This window comes from Callorhinus ursinus, unplaced genomic scaffold, assembly GCF_003265705.2.
Source record: "Callorhinus ursinus isolate GAN/ISIS: 27379988/994484 unplaced genomic scaffold, GSC_fseal_2.0 scaffold28, whole genome shotgun sequence".
In the NCBI taxonomy this organism is placed as follows: Eukaryota; Metazoa; Chordata; class Mammalia; order Carnivora; family Otariidae; genus Callorhinus; species Callorhinus ursinus.
In genome coordinates this window covers 15,021,695-15,045,820 of record NW_027397090.1, presented here as the reverse complement: position 1 = coordinate 15,045,820, position 24,126 = coordinate 15,021,695, and the positions used below count along the sequence as shown (strand labels likewise).

The 24,126-nt window shown below is 44.0% G+C and overlaps 1 long non-coding RNA gene and 1 other non-coding gene across 2 annotated transcripts in view; both read right to left on the bottom strand.

Moving 5' to 3' along the window:
* Positions 1–10,900: 10,900 nt before the first annotated feature.
* LOC112838708 (U6 spliceosomal RNA) lies at positions 10,901–11,011 on the bottom strand. Its single transcript, XR_003212039.1, has one exon. It is a non-coding gene; the product is annotated as a U6 spliceosomal RNA (small nuclear RNA).
* A 1,024-nt stretch (positions 11,012–12,035) lies between these two features.
* Positions 12,036–24,126, bottom strand: part of LOC141370201 (uncharacterized) — a 19,750-nt gene continuing 7,659 nt past the window's right edge. Inside the window, exons 2-3 of the long non-coding RNA XR_012374056.1 lie at positions 12,894–13,045; positions 12,036–12,468 (exon numbers count right to left, since the gene is read on the bottom strand). This is a non-coding gene — a long non-coding RNA (uncharacterized lncRNA). The remainder of the gene's footprint in view (positions 12,469–12,893; positions 13,046–24,126) is intronic.

The window sequence follows — 24,126 nt, the reverse complement described above, 5'->3', positions numbered from 1 at the left end:
GAACAAAGAATTCTAAAATTTATATGGAACCACAAAAGACCTCAAATAGCCAACAATCTTGAGAAAGAACAAAGCTGGAGGAATCACAATCCCAGATTTCAAGATACACTACAAAGCTAAAGTAATCAAAACAGTATGGTGCTGCCACAGAAACAGACATATAGATCAATGGACTATAATAGAGAGTCCAGAAGTAAACTCATTCCTACATGGTCAATTAATCTAAGACAAAAGAAGCAAAAATATACAATGAGGAAAAGACAGTCTCTTCAACGAATGGTGTTGGGAAAACTGGACAGCTACATGCAAAAGAAAATCTGGATCACTTTCTTACACGATATACAAAAATGAACTGAAAAAGAATTAAAGACCTAAAAAAAAAAAAGAATTAAAGACCTAAATGTGAGACCTGAAACCATAAAACTCCTAGAGGAAAACATAGGTCATAACCTCTTGGACATTGGCCTTAGTAATATTTTTCTAGATATGTCTCCTCAAGCAAGGGAAACAAAAGCAAAAATAAACTATTAGGACTATGCCAAAATAAAAGGATTTTGCACAGCAAAGGAAACTATCAATAAAACAAAAAGGCAATCTAGTGAATGGGAGAAGATATTTGCAAATGATATATCCAATAAGGGGTTAATATCCAAAATATATAAACAATGGACACAACTCAACACCAAAAAAATGAATGATCCAATTAAAAAATGGCCAAAAGATCTAAATAGACATTTTTCCAAAGAAGACATACAGATGGCCAACAGACACAAGAAAAGATGCTCAAAATTACTAATCACCAAGGAAATGCAAATCAAAACCACAATGAAATACTACCTTACACCTGTCAGAATAGCTAAAATCAAAAAAGATAAGAAATAACAAGTGTTGGCGAAGATGTGGAGAAAAAGGAATCTTCAAAAACTGGTGGTAGGAATGTAAATTGGTGTAAACACTTTGGGAAATAGTACGGAGGTTCCTCAAAAACCACAAAACAGAAATACTAGATGATCCAGTAATTCCACTACTGGATAGCCACCTCCCAAAAAACACAAAGCACTAATTCAAAAAGATATGTGCACCCCTATGTTTATTGCAGCATTATTTACAATAGCCAAGATATGGAAGCACTGTAAAGGTCCATCAATAGATGAATGGATAAAGAAGATATGGAATATACACACAATGGACTATTTCCCATAAAAAAGAATGAGATCTTGCCATTTGCAACACCATGGATGGACCTAGAGGGTATTATGCTGAGTGAAACAAGTCAGAGAAACGACAAATGCTATATGATTTCACTTAGGTGTGGAATCTAAAAAACAAAACAAAGGAAAACACAAAACAGAAATAGACTCATAGATACAGAGAGCAAACTGGTGGTTGCCAGAAGGGAGGGAATTGGGGGGATAGGAAAAATGGGTGAAAGGGAGAAAGAGGTATAGACTTCCAGTTATGGAATGAGTAAGTAATGGGAATGAAGTGTAAGTGTAGGGAATGTAGTCAATGATATTATAATCGGGTTGTATGGTGACGCATGGCAGCTACACTTGTAGTAAGCACAGCATAATGTGTAGACTCGTCGAATCACTATGTTGTACGCTTGAAACTACTGTAACATTGTGTGTCAATTTCACTTAAAACACACACACACACACACACACACACACACACACACACACACACAGATTGTTGGGCCTCATCCCCAAAGTTTCTTCAATACATTTGGAATAGGCCTAAGAATTGACATTTCTACCAACTTCTGAGGTGGTGTTGATGCTTCTGGCTTAAGAAACACACTTTGAGAAGCTTAAAAAAACAAACAAAAGACGTATGGGATACCTTCTAGTGTACCAACCTACACATAATGGGAGTTGCCGAAGAAGAGAAGAAAGAGAAAGGGGGGGAAAGAATATTTGAAAAATACAGTGAGCAAATCTTTCCAAATTTAATGAAATACATAAATCTACACATCCAAGTTGTTAAAGTCACCACATAGAAGTTGAGCCTATGGATGAGAACCCCATCCTGGCTGACACCTTGATTACAACCTGGTATGACCCTGAAGCACAGAACCCAGCTAGGCCGTGCCTGAGCTCCTGCCCCCACAGAAATGATGAGATAATAAGTATGTGTTCAAGGGGCACCTGGGTGGCTGAGGCGGTTAAGTGTCCACCTTTGGCTCAGGACTTGATCCCAGTGTCCTGGGATCGAGCCCATGTGGGGCTCCCTCCTCAGCGGGGAGTCTGCTTCTTCCTCTGCCTCTGCTCCTTCCTGCCCTGCTCCTCTTCACGCTCTCGCTCTCTCTCTCTCAAATATATAAATCTTAAAAAAAAAAAAAAGTATGTGTTCAAGCCACTACGTGTGTGGCTATTTGTTATCCAGCTACAGAAAATTAATATACTGGGTTTCAAACCCAGGTCTGTCTGGCTCCCTCATTCTTTGCTCTTTGTCTCTTTCCTGATTAGTTAAACGTACTGTGAAAGGTGTTAACCGAGGAGTTGGTAGAGATTACAGACTTACAAAGTTCCAAGAAGCTCACAGGTCATTAGTCCAGGCATAGGTCTGCTTGACCTATGACAAGCAGATTCCCCTCTCCCAAGGGAACACCTAAGAAGATTGGTGGCCTGAGTCCCACTAACATTGAGATGATCACTAGGGATAACTATAAGTAGTGCTTTTAAAGATTTTTTATGATTCTTGGAGACCCATTGATTGTGATCTTTAATCTTTGTTTTCCTATAATTGTTAGCAGTAAGAACACTGGTAAAATTTGAAAACATCTGTGTGCTTGTTTCAGAGCCTTTGGGACAGGGTGGGGTGAGGAACTTGAGTCTTGTTTCACAGACAACCATCATCATTGACTGTGAAAGTGACAGTGACCAAAAGTGAAGTGACCAAGTTTTATCACCTGCTCATAAACACTTAGAGCAGAATTTTCAAGGCACCCATTGCCAATCTTGAAGCCATATCATAATTATGAAATGTTATGATTTATAATTTTGAAACTTCAAATGTGAATTGAAGCCTAATACACAAAGGTAACATTGTTACATAAACAATACAGCCCTGATTTTCTAGGACTGTTGAAGGTTCTCATATTTCATTTCACTATCTCTGTCAAATCACACTCGTCACTCATCAAATCACATGTTCCAATATTTGATTCAGAACCATCTGCATTACAATTTTTCACTGTTATAAAAATACTTAAGCATAAAAAAGGAACTTATTGATCCATGAAAAGTCAAAGCGTACCCAAATGTCCACTGCACTGACAAATGGATGAACTATCCATACAGTGGGATATTAGCAATAAAAAGGAATGAAGCACTCTACGTGCTATATCATGGATGAGTCTTGAAAACATTATGCTAGGGCGCCTGGGTGGCTCAGTTCGTTAAGCGACTGCCTTCAGCTCAGGTCATGATCCTGGAGTCCCGGGATCGAGTCCCATGTCGGGCTCCTTGCTCAGCAGGGAGTCTGCTTCTCTCTCTGACCCTCTTCCCTCTCGTGCTCTCTATCTCTCATTCTCTCTCTCAAATAAATAAATAAAATCTTTGAAAAAAAAAAGAAAACATTATGCTAAGTGAAAAAAGCCATGTATCCAAAAAAAAAAAAAAAATCCACCTATTGTATGGTTCCATTTACATGTGGAGTGTCCCAAACAGGCAAATCTGTAGAGACCACAAGTAGATTAGGTGAAAACAAAGGTGGTCATTGGAGGTGGGTGGGGGGACAGGGTCACTGGGTGATGGACATTAAGGAGGGCACTTGATGTAATGAGCCCTGGGTGTTGTATGCAACTGATGAATCACTAAACTCTACCTCTGAAAGTAATAATACACTATATGTTAATTAATTGAATTAAAAATTAAAAAAAGATTGTCATTGGAAAGTCCAGACTCATGTTCCACCAGCTTAGCAAACCCAGAGCCAAGAAGATACCTCTTTCCTGACGGCACCAGCAAATCTGGAGTAGAGGTCTCACTGTGTCACGTACCCATTTCTGAACCAGTCGCAGTAGTCTGGGGGAATATATGCTCCGATTGGCCAAACCTGGGACACAGGCTCATGTCCTTTGTGGAGAAAGTCTTGCCAGTGCCTCTTAGACTACAGGAATGGAGCACAAGACGAGTGGCTCCCCTCAGGAAAACAACAGCGCTGTTATCACAAGAGATAACAGATGCGAGATGGGCAAAAACAGTCCGTGACCACCTCACCAAGCCTACCAAAGAGTCTCATCAACCTAGAATCTTCATGAATTAGTGGAGTTAAAACTTCTTAAGACGCGGAAATCTTTCCAAGTCAGTTCAATTCCATGAACATTTATCTTAACACCTACCAGCGTGCTAGGGGTGCCTATGCCGGGAAGGGTACAAGGGTATAGGTGAGAGACTGAGAACGCAAAGGTGAGTGGGACTCAGACCCTCTTCTCATGTTCATAGCCTGATGTAGGGGTTCTTGAGCTTCGTTGTACAAAACAGTTTCACCTTGGGGATCTTATTAAAGATCCATATTTCTGGCCCACAGGGTAAGATTTTCTGGTTTGGGAGGGCTGGAGTTGGCTCTAGAAATGTCTTCAACCATGCACCTGAGGTGATTATGCTGCATGAGGTCCAGGGACTACTCTTTATGGGATTCTCTGATATGATGGAGAAGAAAGACATGCAAAAAAGAAGGGACAGGGGCGCCTGGGTGGCTCAGTCGTTAAGCGTCTGCCTTCAGCTCAGGTCATGGTCCCGGGGTCCTGGGATCGAGCCCCGCATCGGGCTCCCTGCTCCGCGGGAAGCCTGCTTCTCCCTCTCCCACTCTCCTTGCTTGTGTTCCCTCTCTCGCTGTGTCTCTCTCTGTCAAATAAATAAATAAAATCTTTAAAGAAAAAAAAAAAGAAAGGACAATACATCAGAGAGTTGCCACAGGACTAGGGTGAATGCCTGAGAGGCAGGGAGGAAGCAGTGTCCTTGTTTAGCTTATATTATGCAAACAAGATATGGTTTCCTATAAAGGAACTATGGGATTACATCCAGCCTACTGTGAATGTTTCTGATTATGATGAGCCTGGGGATGTTTGGAAGATGAGAAACTAAGAGTTGGCTTTTGTTCATTTGCTTGTAACAACCCTGTATATTTGCTCTCCTTTAATTCCAGTGAGAATTTTTAGTGATAGTGCAAATGAATTTACCCTTCAGAATCTATCCTACCCCGGGTGCCTGGATGGCTCACTCAGTTGAGTGACTGGCTCTTGGTTTCAGCTCGGGGCCGTGAGATTGAGCCCCTCGGTGGGCTCTGCGCTTGGGACTCTCTCCCTCTACCTCTGAGCTTCCCCCCTGTTGGCGATGCATGTGCTCCCCCCACCCCTCTCTCAAATAAATAAACCTTAAAAAAGAAAGAATTTATCTTACCCTTTAGTACTTCCTTAACTGAAGATCTTCATCCTTCTTTGCTTCTTTCAAATTGTTTCAATATATCATTTCACTTTCATTTTATTTTTTAATTTATTTGTGAGAGAGAGAGAGAGAGAGAGCACAAGCAAGGGGAATGGCAGGCAGAGGGAGAAGCAAGCTCCCCGCTGAGCAAGGAGCCCAGTGCAGGACTCAATCCCAGGACCCCAGGATCATGACCTCAGCCGAAGGCAGACGGCTAACAGACTGAGCCACCCAGGCGTCCCTCATTTCACCTTTAAAAATAATTTACTGTTAAATACTATTAGGGTTCCATTTAGATTGACTCTTTTAATAATAAGTAAGGAGGTATCTGAACCTCGTTAAATGTAGGTACAATCTCTCAATATATCCGCAGTCTTTTTTATACTAGCACAGGTTTCTGAGATTAGAGTTTCTATCACTTTAGGATGTCATAGGCCAATAAAATAAAAAAAAAATTTAAAAAGAGGCCAATTGTGATGGTTTAGGATGTGTCCACCAATTCCTTATAACTCCCTTCAATGGGTGGATCCTAATTTCCCTTCCCTTGAGTATGGGTTGGGCTTAGTGACTCACTTCTAATGAATAAAATATGGCAGAAGTGACAGTAAGACTTCTAAGACCAGGTCACGAGAGGCACTGCAGCCCCTTGCTTATTCTTTCTCTTGGATTGCTTGCTCTGAGAGACTCTAACTGCCATGCCATTAAGACACTCTGCAGCACTATAGAGAGGCCCTGTAACAAGGGACTGAGGCATCCAGGTAATAGCCATGTGAGTAAGCCATCTCCTAAGAGGATCACCCGGGCTTAGTCAAGCCTTCAGGGGACTGTAGCTCCAGCCACTATCTTCACTGCAATCTTGTGGATGCTGCTGAGCCAGAACCATCTGGCTAAGAGGATCTCAGAAACTATATGAGATAGTACTGTTTGAGAACCTGCGAAGTTTGGGAACAATTTGTTATGCAGCGGTAGAAAACAAATACGCTGATAAAAAGATGCTACACTCTTATTTTAAAGTAAAGAACACTTCTTTAAGCTATCATTTGTTATCACCATCATTTTATTTTTTTATTTTTGTAAAGATTTTATTTATTTATTTGAGAGAGAGAGCGAGCATGCATGAGCAGGGGGAAGAGAGAGAGAGCAGAGGGAGAGGGAGAGGCAGACTCCCCGCTGAGCAGGGAGTCTGATGTAGGACTCCATCCCAGGACCCCGAGATCATGACCTGAGCTGAAGGCAGACGCTTAACCAACTGAGCGACTCAGGCACCCCTCGTCATCATTTTATATAATAAATGATTAAAATCCTTTAACTTGTTATCACGCACAATTTTAACATACCAGGGAGTGAACCTTCATATACTTATCTACCCAGTTCAACAACTATTAACTCATAGCCAGTCTTATTTCATGTAGACCCCCATCCATCCACCCATATCCATTGTAAATTATTTTGAAGGAAACCCAGACATCATAACATTTCATCTGTAAATATTTCGGCATATACCTCTAAAAGATAAATACCCTTTTATTTGCTAAAGAAACTACTTCGACTGTCTTTTAGAGTTTCCCACGATCTGATTTTGTTGATTGCATCCCTGTGATGTCACTTGACCTGTTCCCCTGTCACTATATACATAATTATATGTAAATTGATGATTTGATTTAAAGTGAGATTTCTTAAGCCCAGCACTATTGACATTTGGGGCCATATCTTCATGGTGGGGAATTGCCTTATGCTGCATTGGAGGTTAAGCAGAGTCTCTAGCCTCTAACCATTAGACACTAGAAGCATTCTCTCTCCTAATTGTGACAATCAAAAATATCTCCAGGGTGCCTGGGTGGCTCAGATGGTTGAGCGTCTGTCTTCAGCTCAGGTCATAATCCCAGGGTCCTGGGATTGAGTCCCGCGTCGGGCTCCCTGCTCGGCGGGGAGCCTGCTTCTCCCTCTGCTTCTCTCTCTCTGTCTCTCATGAATAAATAAATAAAATCTTTAAAAAAAAAATATCTCCAGACAATGCCAAATGTCTCTTGGAAGGCAAAAGTGTTGAGAGTCACTGATTTTTACTTGCTGGTCTTGCAGAAGGTATACTTTATAGGTAGGACATGCACTTCCGTCCTGAGGCATAAATGTCTAGCTGTCTGTTCTTTTTGTGTGCTTATTGCTACTGATGATCATTGCCTACCTCTGTTAATTCATTAGGGGATGCGAAATAGTCATATTTTAATTCAGTGATTTCTTCTTATTTATTAACTGGAATACTTCCATAAAGAGAAGCTTCCTCTCATCAACTATTTGGTCGCCTAAGGTGCAGTTCATAGAGGAAAGGTAAGATCTCCTCTTTTCTCTCCAGTTTTCAAAATAACAAGCTCCGCAACGGTCTCCACTGGGGATTTGCAGGTATATGAGCTGGTGAATTCAAGCACATTTGATGTGTTTCAGTCCACTGCAGTTTGTATTCTTAAATATGTTCAAAGTATCCCCTCTCTCCAGAAAGAGACCATTCAACCTGGTTGCTGAGCCTTTTTGCATGACTCAAGTATTCGCTGATAAATTTCTTGCCTTCTTGGATCACATGATGTTCCAGGCTCAACCTGTATATTTCCTGTGCCTAATCTGGAATCAGCCATTTTTCCAAGAAGCCTGATTTCTTTTAGTGGGAAGTGGTAATTAGAGGCCATAACCTGGGCACTCCTTAGCGACTTTCTTTTTATTTCTAGGCGTTCTCAGTAGACAGAGCTGGAAAATACTTCTTTTCTTTTTTAAGAAAAAAATATACTGACTTCATAGCAGTACTTCCAATTCAAAATCAGGATTTGAGTGAAATTAAATTAACCTCATTGTTCTTACGTCTGTACCTCTTTGATTCCATAGCAAAAATTTTGCTCTCTGGCACCTCCAACATAATCACCCCATTGTTTTCTCCCATAAGACATAAAAAATGGGGCGCCCGGGTGGCTCAGTTGGTTGAGCGACTGCCTTCGGCTCAGGTCATGATCCTGGAGTCCCGGGATTGAGTCCCGCATCGGGCTCCCTGCTCAGCGGGGAGTCTGCTTCTCCCTCTGACCCTCCCCCCTCTCATGCTCTCTCTCTCTCTCTCATTCTCTCTCTCTCAAATAAATAAAATCTTTTAAAAAAAAGACATAAAAAATGTCTCAGAACAACAATACTAACACTACCGTTGCAAAGCTCTGCGTCCGAACACTAACCCGGTCCCTGGTACATGGATTCCTGTTAGTTTCTGCTTCAGAAGTCTGCCTTTTCTTAGACATAACCACGGAGTTGGGACTGATGAGGGAGCAGAAGGCTAACTAAGGACGAAGCGCGAGCTGACACCCTGCAACCTCCCCCGCAACACACACACTCCTGGGTGAGATACGGGTCACATTCCTCCAGGAAGCTCCCAACTATCTTCATGTTAATGCCTTGCTAGAGGGAAAAACAACCTTAACTTGACAACGGCAAGGCCTCCGGGATCCTGTGAGTCTTCTTTAATACATGAAAATCCTTTTGAAACCTCCCTTTTCCTTACCTCCCCCAAACTCCCAAGGATATATTCAGTCACCCGTCACAATCCTGGGGCAGCAGCTCTTTCTGCCCACCAGCCCCGTCCCCGAACTTTAATAAAACCACCATTTTGCATCAAAGATGTCTCAAGAATTCTTTCTTGGTCATCGGCTCCAGACCTCACCCAACCAAACCTCACCTATTTTCCAAAACTACACCAGGACTACATCATACTCTGGGGCCTGGAGCCTGCCCTCTAACCACAGTAATGCTGAAACTACTTAAGAACTTAAGAAACTACAAAGAACAAACTGTTCCCAAGCCCCATGAAGCATTTCAAAAGTTCTATTCACATCTGAGTTTTAAAAAATTATAAGCTACATGTCACTTATATTATGAACCATTTCTTTTTTTTTAAGATTTTATTTATTTATTTGAGACAGAGAGAGAATGAGAGAGAGAGAGAGAGAGAGAGAGACAGAGACAGAGAGCACATGAGAGGGGGGAGGATCAGAGGGAGAAGCAGACTCCCCGCCGAGCAGGGAGCCCGAGGCAGGACTCGATCCCGGGACTCCAGGATCATGACCTGAGCCAAAGGCAGTCGCCCAACCAACTGAGCCACCCAGGCGCCCCTATTATGAACCATTTCTATTTGCCTGCTGAAATAAGGCATATGCATTTTGCTGTCCACCTGATTTTTAAGGGTAACCATGCACTTTGCTTTGGCCAGTGGAATGTGAGCAGAAATGACATGCGTCACTTCCCTCTGAAGCTCCTCCCTCCCTTTAACAAGGTGACTGCCATTTTTCCAGGTAGTAGATGCTCCATGAGCCTGGGTCCTGGAGTGAGGACAAAGAGGGTGCAGCAGTCAGTGCACCATGGACATGGAGCCTAAGTGAGAAACAAAGTCCAATGCTCTGTCCAACACACAGCCTTCCTGGACCATAGGTCCCAGAGAATAGTCTTCTAGAATCTCCTTGAAAATGTCCGTGCCTAGACAGCTTATGTCACATGAAGCAGTATGCTCCATTTCCTGACAACTTTAATTGTTCTTTATATATCAGGCTGACTTCATACTTCCTCTTATCGTGAAGCATTGCTTCTTTGAGTAGCATTTAATCCCTCTTGCTACAAAGACCCAATGTCCTACCTTCTCATGGTGAAATATGCCCAGTTTTTTGCAGTAATCCTCAGTGTCATTATTTCCAGATGATTCTTTCCCAGTCACTCACCTCTGGGCCATCCTTCAGTCTAATAACCAAGAGGACTATGAATTTGGCATGCAATATTCTCTACTCCCCTCCCCACCCACCCCTGTTACTTCCCCATGCTGGTTTGCTCCTCTAATGGAAGCCCTACCACAATAAAACAAACCCCTAAAAGACACTTTTGATGTGAAAATCCTCCAAGAGATCAAAACGACATCAAGAAGAATAGCTAATAGTTAGGTTTGGGACTATAATAACAAAAAAGGGACAAATCCCTGAATTTTGCCTTCAGGGGGAATTATTGGAACAATGGACTTACTGTATAATTCCAGCCCAGTGATTTTTGGGACCAAGCAGTCTGAAACCAGAGAAGGGAAACCAGCTGCAGAGAATTCCAAGAAACATCAACATGTGTGTACTTCTTGGAGGGAAATTTCCAGTGATTTCTGGGAACACTTAGTAACTTCTGTGCTTACATATGTTTGGTGTGTAAAGGCAAGTGCTTACCCCAAAGCTATTCATTCAGAAATTGACACAGTGAGTCTTTATATTTTTGTTTTAAAAAAGTATCCCATATTTTTCCTGATTTATAAAAATACCACATGCTGTCATAGAAAATTTGGAAAACACGGAAAAATATACATTACACACAGTTAATTAGTTATGACAGGTACTCATACAATGAAATCATTGCATATCCAATAGATAATGGCAAAGCTCTTAGTGGTCATGCCTGATGTAACAAAATTATGGCTCAAAACTCTTTGTCTGTGTCCTTACGAATTTGCGTGTCATCCTTGCGCAGGGGCCATGCTAATCTTCTCCATATTGTTCCAATTTTAGTATATGTGCTGCCGAAGCGAGCACTTGTCTGTGTCCTTAATATGTAACAGGGTTTAGTATTTCGAAGCTTTAACTCTCTCCTTTCTGCTACAACTATAGAATTTATTTCAATTCCTTGACTTTCTGCGTAAGGAAATCAAGAATCATAAACCTGATGACTATGTCATGGCTGACCACGTTGCCAGAGAGGTTTTTCAAAGAAGTCGAAGAGTGTGGCTGTTCTCCCGTGGCCCGCAGGAAATATTTAGAGTCATTTCAAACTCAACATGCCTGAAAACTGAGGTTTTCCCTAGTCATGCTATTCTTTTTTCAAAGAGATGAAGTAACGCTGTTTTTCTGGCTCACCAGACTTACAACATCAGTGACTCTCTCCTTCCCAACATATTTTGGAAGATAGGAATTCCTCCTTTAAACTCTCTCTAGGATTCCATCCTTTCCTCTTGCATTTTATCCCGTTACCTTAGGCCCCATCAACTGGCAGGCTGTTAGTAAGGAAGATCCATTGACGTCCATCCAGCTGCCTCCATCATTCCCTCTAATGTTCTAATGTGTCTTTACGCTTTATCAGTCCTTTTTCCAGAATGTGTGAAACTCCTCCTTGCAAATCTAAGCTCTTTGGCCTAATGCCACTCATCTAAAAATTATTATCTACTCTGTGCCAGGCACCGTGCTGGCAGGAAGGATACAATGATGCACTGACCAGCTCCCCTGCCCCACGGTGCCACAGTCTATTGGGGAGACAGATAACAAAGTGAACAACAAAATAAACGTATGACTTTTGCCAAGTGCCGAAGGAAATGACCACCGTGCTGTGCCCAAGAACCACGGTGGGGGGATGGTTACTGGGTGCTAGGAGATGTGTAAATTGGTGGGGGTGGGGGCGGTGAAAGAGGAAATGGGGAGATCAATAAAGAGGCTCCTGTTGGGCAGCCGATGATGATGGTTTGGATTATCGTGGTGGCGGTGAAGAGAGGAGACACAAAGGGGAAGGGGCTGAAACGAAGATCACATCCAGCTTTCTGGTTTAAACAATTGCGTAGATGGTAAGTTCCAGTTCTGAGATGAGGCATATGAGACAAAAGTAGATCTGGGAATTGAAAGCAAGAGTTCCATGGTGGACCTAACCAACCATCTAAGAAGGAAGAGCAACCAGCCCTGGAATCACCATAGTAACAGCCACTGGAGAGCAGGCTCGCATGACTTTAAACCCAGCTGTCCCAGAGAGAATCCGATGCTTTGGGCAGCCAGTGGTCAAACAGTGGTCATCCCAGCTGGGGATCCTGCCCAGAACAGCTTTGACCTTGGTCTGTTGAGTCATATTCTACAGCCTCCAGGGGAGGAAGAGTCTAGCCACAATTCTCCCCCAGCAGCACCTGCTCCTAACCACCTCCTCTCCCCTGGGGCTTGAGCAGGAGAGACGGAGAGAAGGGGACTTTTTCTGAGGACTCCCCCATCGAGCAGTGGCACCTTCTTTAGATGATCTGTAGAATAGAAAGAAGGGGATCAGAAGGGCATCTCCTCCCTCCCATCCTTCCGCAATTTCCTTTCAATCAGGACAACGCAGATCTGCCTCTCTCTGATCTGGAGGGCGTGCTCTACCTGCTACAAGCGGAGAAAGGCAAAGTCTGGTCACGGCCATCCTGGGACTGAGTCCTGGCATCCGGTCTAGTCCAGCCTTGTGGGCCAAAGCCTGTCCCATGGGTGCAGGACTTCCGGCTGGATGGCTCCCTGCCCCACTCCACGCAGACCTCCCTGGACAAGCTGAACCAGATCTGCCTCCCTGGCAGGAACACAGGTTGTGTGGCCTGCGGAACCTGCTCCTGGCTGGCTGCTCTCACCCCGGCCATCAGGGTGAGGCCCTTAACTTCCTGGAGAGAGACATTACTGCTACAGCTGCTGGCCTTACCATTTCGGCTGCCCAGAATGTGCAAACTGTGTTCTCTGAGGCCCAGTGTTCAGTATGCTCAGAGATCACGGGTGTTGCCTGTAGGTGGGGCAGGCTCGGTTCTCTGTCCAGGGGACAGCTCCTTCATGGCCAGAGCAGCCCTTCTTCCCAGGCTGGAGGAGGGAACATCAGACAAAGACAGGAACATTAATACTGGCCACCTGACACACACCTGCTCGGTGCTCCCCAGCCTCCGGGCCACTGACTCCATCTAGAGGTAGCCGTGGAGGTAACCCCTTATCAAGAGAACCATCGGACTCATGTGGGAGGCCTGGGAGGATGCCCTTGCCTGCCGTTGTGACCAGAAGCAGGCCATGAAGTCCTAACCTCGCTTGGCCTCCCACTTAATGACTTTTGAACTTGACTGTTCAAAGAATGAAAAGAAAGGAAAAGGAGAATTGCATTTTCTCGCATTCCTCTGAAGCACTTCCATCTAGTTTATACTGGGTCGTTCAGAACTTAAAACTCAGTACTGAATCATGGAACACTACGTCAAAAACTAATGATGTAATGTATGGTGATTAACATAACAATAAAAAATTTTTAAAAACTCAGTACTTATTTCTACTTGGTAGTTATTGTCCTTAATTTGTGTGATGGCTTTAAATTGTGCCTTCCCTGGGCACCTGACTGGCTCAGTTGGTAGAGCAGGTGACTCTTAATCTTGGGGCCGTGAGTTCAAGCCCCACGTTGGGCATGGAGACTAATTAAAATAAAATTAAAATTAAAACTAAATAAATTGTGCCTTCCCAATAAGATTGAGACTATGCCCCTTTGTGCTCACCACTCTCTCCTTCGTTTGCCTAGAGCTGAAAAGGCAGCGAACCCCACCCCTGGTTCCCTGCAAAGGAAAACAGCTCAACCCCTAGCTCTGGCCTTCCCTGATAGTCTTCCCTGGCCCCATGCCAGCCCTATCAGTTATTTGCACATGGATGCCCCTGGGGGCAAGAGGGAGGCTGGAAGGGGGAGGAAGGGTTGTCCGTGGGGCCCCTGTCCCTTGGGAGAAAGAAGTACTCAGCTCAGGAGAAAGACTCGGGCTTTCAGACTTTGGATTGTCAGGGAAGCGATTTTGAAAAGGTTAACCATGGGGGCACCTGGGTGGCTCAGTGGGTTAAGCGTCTGACTCTTGATCTCAGCTCAGGTCTTGATCTCAGGGTCTGAGTTCAAGGCCCCGTCGGGCTCCCTTGCTGGGTGTGGAGCCTACTTAAAATAAAAGCTTGACCATACAGGTATGTGACAGTCCGTAAAGAAAACCGGGAAGGACTACCAGAAATTACAGGATGGCTCCACCCTCTTGCTGAAATGGCATATTCTTTTGAATGCTTTGGGTAATTTCACAACACTCAGCGCTCCCTAGGAGCAGCTTTCCATCACTGGGGATGGAAAGGAGGGTAATCAGGAGTATCGTTCCGTCTGCATTGCCAGCTCAGATCTCCTCTGTGACCAGCCTCTTTCCCCTTTGCTTATCCAAGTCCTCATCCCGTCAGAAATCAATTTATTCATGCAAGTGGGACGATGATAGGCAAATTGAGCCAGGAAAACAAATAATAAATTCAATTACGCAGCACTTGAGGCTTGAATTCCAGTAAAACAAAACTTCCCGTCTTCCTCCTCCCACTCACGCGAAAGCATTTACGTTGACACAGCGCCATCTGCTGGCATCCCGGACCAGTGCAGCTCCTCTCATCATTGCAGAGCACTAGCCGACCTACATGAAAGCGTGGCATTCTCCTGTCTAGTGTGGTGGTTAAACTTGGCACAAGTCAGAATCATCTCGGGGAATATATATATTTGTTTGTTTATTTGTTTATGACAGTGAGAGCACGGGCAGGGGGAGGGGCAGAGGGAGAGGGAGAAACAGATTCCCCACTGAGCCAGGAGCCAGGAGCCCCACCTGGGGCTCAATCCCGGGACCCCGAGATCATGACCTGAGCCAAAGTCAGACACTTAACTGATTGAACCACCGAGGCGCCCCTTGCGGAATCTTTCAAATGGAGACTCCTATAGGCTTTGCCCTGCAACAATTCTGAGTTGGTGGGTCTAAGGTAGGTCCCAGGAGCCTTTATTTTAAACAAACTTCCCGGGTGATTCTGAAGCAGGGAGTCCATGAATCGCATTTTGAGAAAAACTAATGATGGAGAAGTGATAGTGCAATTCACTCTTACAATGTAATCTGGTAAATGCCACAAAGTATAGACAGAGTCTACTGGGGACACAGAGAAGGGACATCTAATCAGACCAGGGAAGAGACTGGAAAAAGCTTCCCAGAAGGTAGGTCTCTAGACAAATAGAAGTTGACAAGATGAAGAGGGGAACAGAGGATCCAGACAGAGGGTGTGGCATACACAGAGGCAAGAGCGCATAAAACTGCTCACAGGTTGTGTGGGAAGCTGGAGCCAAGTGTGGTGGAGAGTCAGAAAGGAAGGACCTGGAATACTAAAATCTAACTTTATCTTCAAAGCTCCGGGGAATGCAGAAACTGTCTAAGCAGGAGAATGATGAGGCCAGAACTGAGTTATAGGAAAGCCCTTCTGGGAGCAATGCCTAAGGTGCAGGACCAAAGGAGGGGACGCATCAGGCAAGAAGTGGCGGGTCTCTGCGTGGAGGCTCTGGCACGGGGCAAAGAGGAGGAAGCAGACACAGGAAGAGCTAAGGGTGTCCAAACAGTAGAACCTAAAGACCAATACACTGGGCGGGGGGCAAGTAAGAGGACCTAAGGGTGATGCTAAGGGTTTGGCTTGGAAGACCAGATGGCATCGTTTCCAAAGACAAAGTACACAGAGCCAGAGCCAGGGTTGGGGAGGGTGGGAAAGAATAGGAGAGACACAAAAGGGAGGGAGGACGCGAAGAGTGTTCTTTATAGTGTAATTATCCCTGCCCTCCTCTGCCACTTACTGTGGATTTCTTAATTCCTCCCTAACCCCACTGTGCCTTGGATGTGTTTCATCTGTAAGATAGGGACCATAATAGTATCTACCTCACAGAGTTGTTGTGATGGTTAAATGTATTAACACATGCAAGGTATTTAACAAAAGTGCCTAGCACATAGTGAGACTCAACCGGTGTTATTATTTATTGTCAGATTACCAGCTGATTGGGGTACACTGAGCCATTGCTCCCAATGCTGCGCTCTCTGTTTTAGAATTGTATATCCAGGGGCGCCTGGGTGGCTCAGTCGGTTAAGCCTCTGACTCTTGATTTTGGCTCAGGAGTCGTGAGATTGAGCCCTACGCTGGGTTCTGCACTGAGTGTGGAGAGCCTGGTTAAGATTCTCTCTCTCCCTCTGCCCCTCATCCCCAGCACTCTCTCTGTCTCTCTCTCTCAAAAAATTTTAAAAAAAAGTTTAGAATTGTACATCCATGTCCTTTGCTAAATGACTTCACAGGACCTCCCCCTAGCACAGAGTGTGTTTCCCTGTTCGGCATCCATTCCTGCTCTGGCCAAAGCAGCATGAGTGACACTGGGCCCAAGCAGAGGCTTTAAATGTGCCCGTGAGATTTGCTTTGCTCTTTTGTGCATATGCCATTCACCAGTCACGACCTCGGTGGCCACTGGGCCTGGAATGATGAAGACCACAGAGCAGCCCTGGGTTAGACCTGCAGCCTCAGTTTAGGGGGTTGGGGGGCAGTCAACCCACAGGCTTGTGAGCAAGAAAATCAATGTTTGCTATGTGTCACTGAGCTGCGAATGGTGTTGATACAGAGCATTATTGCACAACTGCAAATCACTGATAGAAGAAAACATTTTCTGGCAAATTTTTTTACACTTATTCAAAGACTCTGATGTCTCCCTACTAAACATCTCGAACTAGCAGCATGAGCTGCCTGGGGACCCTAGATCTCTGACAGTACACCAGGCTTTCTCAGCCTTTGTTTGTTTTTGTTTTGTTTAAGATTTTATTTATTTATTTGAGAGAGAGTGCATGAGTGGGGGAGAGAGGCAGAAAGATGGGGACAAGCAGAGTCTGTGCGGAGCAGGGAGCCTGACGCAGGACTCGATCCCAGGACACTGAGCCGAAGGCAGACGCTTAACTGACTTGAGCCACCCTCAGCCTTTGTTAAGAGCAATCATCATAGAGGTTTCCCAACTTGTAGCCGCTGAGGGGTGACTTTGGGTGTCTTCCTGTCCACGAGAAGAGAGGTACTGAGCCGGAAAAGTGGCAGGTGCCCCACCCACTTCTGCTTATGCCCTTCCTTCCCCTTGGCCAAGCTCAACTCATGGCCCTGACCACAGAGTGACCCAACAAAGCTAAATTTAATTATATGTTTGAAACCCAAGTGGTCCCAACTTGTCCTCCAAACATCCTAAGAACAGCAGTATTCCCAAGGCCATTCGCTGTGTGGAAAGGGACCCACAGGAGTGTTCAGGGAGCTCTGGGGTCTTTTTCCATTACTCAGTTGTACCTGATAACCCTACTTTACTCTAGACAGCAGTGTGGAGAGAGCACTGAGTCAGGAGTCCAAAAAAATTGCTCTGCTGCCTACTTGGCCGATATGGAGTATATCACTTAAACTGGCTGCCTCTCAGTTTTCTCTCTGTAAAATGGGGATGATAGGACCTGCCCTCCAACCCTTCCCTAGTTGTAAGGATAAAACGGAAAAGTGCTCTCAAAACCGTAAAGTGAGGAGCGCCTGGCTGGTTCAGCCGGTAGAGCGTGACACTCTTGAGCTGGCGGTCATGACTTCCAGCCCCACATTGATGGGGGAGATTACCTTAAAAATAAAATAAAATAGGGGTGTCTGGATGGCGCATTAGGTTGAGCATCTGCCTTCAGCTCAGGTCATGATCTCGGGGTCCTGGGATGGAGCCCCAGGTGGGGTTCCCTGCTCAGCGGGGAGTCGGCTTCTCCCTCTGCCCCTCCCCCGTCCCCCCCCCGCCCCTTGCGCGCTCTCTCTCTCAAAATAATATTAAAAAAATTTTTAAAAAAAAAAAAAAAATTTTTTTTTTTTTTTTTTAAACTTGTAAACTGAAATCTAAATGGTAATTCCTACCACCTGGAGCTTCATGGGGGGCTGGGGGCGCGGGGAAGCAGGAAGAATACAGGAACAGCACCTCCTTCTGTGCGTCTCAGGAACTACAGCACAACGAGGCGCAGCCTTATGCCCCGGGAGGAGTCTGAGGCTCAGGCATCACCCGGTTTTCTCCCACTTGAGGTTCCCTCCATCAGTTGCTTTAAGACTTTCCTCCCGGTTTAACTTGTACCACTCGCTCTCCCTTCCCCCAGTTTGACCTCAGTCTGGGCACGGGATCGTCCCAGCCGAATCCTCCACCTGAGCTGCGAGCATTTCTTACCCAGCAGCCGGGCTCCATGCCGCCGGGGGCGCCTTTCCCGGAGGGAACTCGTGACAGGTGCAGGACACATTAGGTTCTAGCAGAGTTCATCTTTTCCGGTGTTTTTTTGTTTTGTTTTGTTTTGTTTTGTTTTTTTGCTCATCAGTTAGTGCTTTGCTGAGAAATCAATATTCCTCGCCTGCTCACCCACATAGTCTGTGCTGTTCTCCAGACAGTGAATTAATTACAAGCCCAGGGCAAAACTGCAGACTGTTTGTCTTGAGGGTCCTTTCTGTATTGTTTTGTTTTTGTTTTAAGCACCAAGAGCCTAGGACCAGGTTGTTCTGGAAACCCTTCCCAGGACACGCAACTCTTCCCGGTGCCCCAAGGCATCGCGGTTTGATTTACCAGGACTAATTTGAGTAATTAATTTTTTAAAACTTATTTGCTACATGATAGTATGTGCTAATATGTTCGTCTCTTAATAGCAGTATGTGGAATCTTGAGGCAAAGGTGGGGGGTTGGGGGAGATAAAAAGAAAGAGAATTTCCATTTCAAATAAAAAGAGTTGCCTGAAGAGATTATCTGTGGACCGAGACTTACGTGTACAAAACGACGGAGGGCGCCCACATTGGGAAGAGCCTCACCGCCTACTCTGAGGCTGAGCCGTCACCCTTTACCGGGAGGAGAGTAAGGCTCAACAAGGCTAGGAATTCGCTCAGGTCTATAGGACCAGGCCTAGGACTCAGCTCTTCGACTTTGCACCTCCTTCTGCTCTAGGGGATATCCCATGAGGCAGAGGTTGCAAATATTGACAGAAAAGAGAGATGGATATTTAAAAGAATTGTCCACAGATTTTAATTTTCCTTTGTTTTGTGGCTATTATTGTAGCATTAGTATTATTTGCTTGATTTGTTGTGCAGCAATCTAAGATCCTCGTTTCCTGCTCACTAGAAAGAAGACTCTGTGAGTGGAGGAGCTTTGCTGTGTTCACTGCTATATTCCTAAAACCAGGCCTGACCTTCCATAAATCCTAAGTGAAACCCCCAAAAATGAATCAATCAATATGAATAATATAAAGGCGATGTTATCAATTATATCTCAATACAGCTGAAAAAAATAGGCTGAGAAAAATCCATTTTTTAAAGTGATGTTATGTTAAATTGGATTTATTTTTATTTAAGATTTTATTTATCAGAGAGAGAGAGAGAGAGAGAGAGAGAGCGCACAAGCGGGAGAGACAGACAGAGGGAGAAGCTGACTCTCTGCTGAGCAAGGAGCCCGAAGTGGGACTCAATCCCAGGACCCCGAGATCATGACCTGAGCTGAAGGCAGACGCTTCACCGACTGAGCCACCCAGGTGACCCTGGATTTGTTTTATTCTTAATATGAGATTTGGGGGGGATAAAAATTATATAGGTTCATTATATTGTTTTCAAATGAAATAGAAAAGTGAAGAAAAATTAACACATGACACCCATTAAGACAGCACACACACAGAAAAGAGGCCACGTGAGGATAGAGTAAGAAAGTGGCCATGTGGGCACCTGGGTGACTCAGGTCATGGTCCCGTGATGGAGCCCGGCCATCTGCTCAGCAGGGAGTCTGCTTCTGCCTCCCCCTCTGCCCTCCCCCCCATGCTCTCTCTCTCAAATAAATAAATAAAATCTTAAAAAAAAAAAAAAGTGCCAGGCACCTGGGTGGCTCAGATGGTTAAGCGTCTGTCTGCCTTCCGCTCAGGTCATGATCCCAGGGTCCTGGGATCGAGTCCCGCATCGGGCTCCCTGCTCAGCGGGAAGCCTGCTTCTCCCTCTGCCTCTGCCTCTCTCTCTCTCTCTCTCTCTGACTCTCATGAATAAATAAATAAAACATTAAAAAAAAAAAAGTGCCATGTGCAAGCCCAGAAGAGAGCTCTCACCAGACACCGATCCCAATGACACCTTGATCTTGGACTTCTGGCCTCTGGAGCTGTCAGAAAATAAAAATTGAAGCCACTCAAATTATGGCATTTTGTTATGGCAACTGGAACAGACCAACACAGGATATATGTCTACATTTCTCTTGAGTAAATACCTAGGAGAGATTGCTTGGTTTTATGGTAGACGTGCATTTAACTTTACAAGAAATTGCCAAACTGTTTTCCAGAAGAGCTGTATCATTTTGTGTTGTCATCAGCAATGTATGAGAACTGTAGCCTTACATCCTTGTCAATATTTGTTGCTACCCAGTGGGCTTTTTTTAAATTTATTTTTATTTTTTAAGATTTTTTTTTCAAAAGGGAATTTGAGTTTTTGTTTTGTTTTTTAAAAGATTTTGTTTATTTATTTGACTGAGAGAGACACAGCGAGAGAGGAAACAGAAGCAGGGGGAGCGGGGGAGGGAGAAGCAGACTTCCCAGGGAGCAGGGAGCCCGATGCGGGGCTCGATCCCAGGATCCTGGGATCATGACCTGAGCCTAAGGCAGATGCTTAACGATGAGCCACCCAGGTGCCACCAGGAATTCGAATTTTTTTAATGCTCAGTAGAAGACTAAGAGATTGGTTCAATTACCACCTCTCAAAATAGGAAGCATTAAAAATAAAAATATTACTATTATTATTATTGAATCAGCAGTAAGAATTTTATTTTTATATTTTTAATTTATTTTTTCTTTTTCTTTTTATTAACATATAATGTATTATTTGTTTCAGGGTATTTTTAAAGATTTTTATTTATCCCTTTGAGAAAGACAGAGCAAGAGGGAGAGCACGAGGCGGGGCGGCGGGGGGGAGAGGGAGAAGCAGACTCCCTGCTGAGCGCAGAGCCCAATGTGGGGCTCAGTCCCAGGACCCTGGGATCATGACTTGAGTAGAAGGCAGGTGCTTAACCGACAGAGCCACCCAGGCGGCCCCCCACCCCGGTGGGGCTTTTTGTTTGTTTTCTGTTTCTTTTAATTTGAGTTATCCTGGTAGTATATACTGGTATCTCATCATGGTTCTATTTTTACATCTTCCTGATGATCAGTGATGTTAAGCATCTTTCAAGTGCCTATGTGTTAATCATATGTCTTCTTTGATGATCTATTTGTTCAACATTTTTGCCTATTTTGTTACGAAGTTGTGTGTTTTGTTATCATTGAGATGTAAGGGGTCCTTATGTATCCTAGATACAAGCCTTCCATTCAGTATGTTTTGCAAAGATTTTCTCCTAAGTATGTCTTGCCTTTACATTTTCTAAACATTGTCTTTCAAAGGGCCTAAGTTTTTGTTTTTAATATAAAGTCCAGTTTATAAAGTTTTTCTTTTTTTTTTTTTTTTTTTTTAAAGATTTTATTTATTCATTTGAGAGAGAATGAGAGATGAGAGCACGAGAGGGAAGAGGGTCAGAGGGAGAAGCAGACTCTCTGCTGAGCAGCAGGGAGCCCGATGCGGGACTCGATCCCGGGACTCCAGGATCATGACCTGAGCCGAAGGCAGTCGCTTAACCAACTGAGCCACCCAGGCGCCCTATAAAGTTTTTCTTTCATGGTTCATGCTTTTGTGCCCTAATAAATCTTTGCCTAAACCAAAATCACAAAGATTTTCTCATTTCTTTCACAAGTTTTATAATTTTTTACCTTTAACATTGAGGTATATGATCCATTTTGAGTTAATTGTGGCTTACAGTGTGAAGTTAGAATTGAGTTCATGTTTTTCCAATGGATAGGCTATTATTCTAGCAACACTGTTCTTTGTTTGTTTCTTGAGATTTTATTTTCAAGTAATATCTATACCCAACATGGGGCTCGAACTCACAACCCCAAGATGAGGAGTCACATGCTCCACCAACTGAGCCAGCCTGGTGCCCCTCTGGCAACAATGTTAAAAAGATTATCCTTTTCTCCTTTGTCAAAAATGAAGTGACCCTTGGGGAACCTGGGTGGCTCAGTCGTTAAGCGTCTGCCCTCGGCTCAGGTCATGATCCCAGAGTCCTGGGATCGAGCCCCGAGTCAGGCTCCCTGCTCAGCGGGAAGCCTGCTTCTCCCCCTCCCACTGCCCCCGCTTGTGTTCCCTCTCTCACTGTGTCTCTCTCTGTCAAATAAATAAATAAAAAATCTTAAAAAAAATGAATTGACCCTTTATAAGTCTATTTCTGGACTCTCAATTCTGTTCCATCCACATGCTTATCTTTATATGAACACCACATTGTCTTAATTACTGTAGCCTTACAGTAAATCTTGAAATCAGGTGAAGTTCTCCATTTTTGTTCTTTCTTCAGGTTGTTTTGGTTAATCTAGGTTCTTTGTATTCCTCTACAAATTTTAGAATCAGCCTGTCAATTTCTATCAAAACAAAACAAAACAAAAAACAAAACACAACCTACTGAGATAGTGACTGAGACTGTGTTAAATCTATAGGTGATTTGGGGGGAGAATTGACATTGTAACAATGCTGAGTGTTTTATTTATTTTTTTTAAAAGATTTTATTTATTTGCGAGAGAGAGAGAGAGAGAGAGAGAGAGCACGAGCAGGGTGAGGGGCAGAGGGAGGGAGAAGCAGGCTCCCCACTGAGCAGGCATGCTGACATGGGGCTCAATCCCAGGACTCTGGGATCATGACCTGAGCGGAAGGCAGACACTTAACTGACTGAGCCACCCAGGCGCCCCAATATTGAGTGTTTTATGATAAACACGGTATGTCTAACCATTTTTTTAGGTCTCTATGATTTTTCTTGGAAATATTTTGTAGTTTTCAGTATTCAGTCTTTGCACTCAATTTGTTAGAATTACCCCTAAATATTTTTTTTATTTTAATATTACCACAAAGGGCATTTTAAAAACCGTTTATTTGTAATTGTCTGTTGCCAGTGCATAGAAATCCCATTGTTTCTCTGTGTTTGATCCTGAATCTTGCACCTGGAACTCATTAGTTCTAATAGCTTTCTTGTACATTTCCTTAGGATTTTCTACATACGTGCTCATTTTTTTTAAGACTATTTATTTATTTATTTATTTATTTGAGAGAGAGAGAGAGAGAGAGAGAGAGAGAGAGAGCATGAGCAGGGGGAGCGGCAGAGGGAGAAGCAAGCTTCTCCGGACTTGATCCCAGGACCCTGAGCAGGAGGCAGATGCTTAACCGACTGAACACCCAGGCGCCCCCCTACATGTTCTCATTTTAACATTTCCCCACATGTCTACATGTATAGGTATTATATTAATGTCTTAGAGATGTATCACCCCAATAGATCCTATTTTATTGTTTAATCAATAAATTAATTTTTGTTTATATCTTGGAAAACATTTAGCATCAGTATAAAAAGCCTTTCTCGGGGCACCTGGGTGGCTCAGTCGGTTGAGCGCCCAGCTCTTGGTTTTGGCTCAGGTCATGGTCTCAGGCTCACGAGATAGGCTCCGAGCTCAGCACGGAGTCTGCTTGAGATTCTTTCCCTTTTCCTCTCCCTCCCTCTCTGCCCCTCGCCCCCACCCAGACTCTCTCTCTCAAAATAGATAGATAGATAGATAGATAGATAGATAGATAGATAGATAGATAAATAAAATCTTTTTTTTTAAGCCTTATTCATCTATTTGACAGATAGAGACCACAAGGAGGGGAGTGGGAGAGGGAGAAGCAGACTCCCGCTGAGCAGGGAGTCCATGTGGGGCTCGATCCCAGGACCCTGAGATCATGACCAGAGCCGAAGGTAGACACTTAACGACTGAGCCACCCAGGCGCCCCTAAATAAATAAAATCTTAAAAAAAAAATCCTTCCTTTTTCTGTTTTTGTCCTCCCTCCTGAATGCCATTACATAGCATTTCATTATATGGATGGACCACACTTGAGTTGACCAGTGCATCCCATTTTAAAGGGTTTGTTTGTTTGTTTGGGGGTTTTGTTCTTTAATCAGGAAGGCAACTTTCTCTTCTTCTTCTTCTTCTTTTCTTCTTCTTCTTCTTCTTCTTCTTCT